At 43.6% G+C, this 587-nt stretch overlaps 1 protein-coding gene across 4 annotated transcripts in view; it reads right to left on the bottom strand.

Annotated features, from left to right (window-relative positions):
- Nucleotides 1–93, bottom strand: part of LOC125035969 — a 63002-nt gene extending 62909 nt beyond the window's left edge. For 3 of the 4 annotated variants that reach the window (XM_047628284.1, XM_047628289.1, XM_047628290.1), the window contains exon 1: nucleotides 1–92. This exon is cut by the window's left edge and continues 115 nt beyond it. The gene's annotated coding sequence lies outside the window, so the exon portion shown is untranslated. The other variant, XM_047628288.1, reaches the window with a different exon arrangement.
- Between the last annotated feature and the right edge of the window lie 494 nt (nucleotides 94–587).

Raw genomic sequence — 587 nt, 5'->3', positions numbered from 1 at the left:
AACATATTCAACTGAAATTCAAAAGGAACACTATAGCCAACAACGCACGATGTAGCGTTCTCAGTAACACAACAGTTTCATCGCATACATTATAGGTGCGGGAGTTTCAAGTGTGCGTGTGGCCGCGCGCGCGTGTGTGTGTATGCCTGTGGACGTGTGTGTGTGTGTGTGTGTGTGTGTGTGTGTGTGTGTGTGTGTGTGTGTGTGTGTGTGTGTGTGTGTGTGTGTGTGTGTGTGTGTGTGTGTGTGTGTGTGTGTGTGTGTGTGTGTGTGCATATGTGTGTGTGTGTGTGCATATGTGTGTATGTGTGTGTGTCTGTGAGTATGTATCTTTTTTTGAGTGTTTGTTTGTCTTCTAAGTGTGTGTGTGTGTGTGTGTGTTTGACACCCGTCTGTGTGTGCAACTGCGTACAACTCTACTTGTGTACGGGGGTAATTGTGTGTGTGCAAGTGTGTTTGTGTATGGTATGATTTTGCGTTTTTTTTTTTTTTTTATGTGTGTGTTTGTAGGCTGTTCTGACCTAGTTGTTCTTACCTAGTTGTTTCAATAGAAGAGCTAAGCTCAAATGACCCCGTTTGCTATATTT

The sequence above is a fragment of the Penaeus chinensis genome, chromosome 20 (assembly GCF_019202785.1).
Source record: "Penaeus chinensis breed Huanghai No. 1 chromosome 20, ASM1920278v2, whole genome shotgun sequence".
Classification (NCBI taxonomy): domain Eukaryota; kingdom Metazoa; phylum Arthropoda; class Malacostraca; order Decapoda; family Penaeidae; genus Penaeus; species Penaeus chinensis.
Note: the sequence above shows the minus strand (reverse complement) of the source record. Positions and strands in the feature narration are given on the sequence as shown.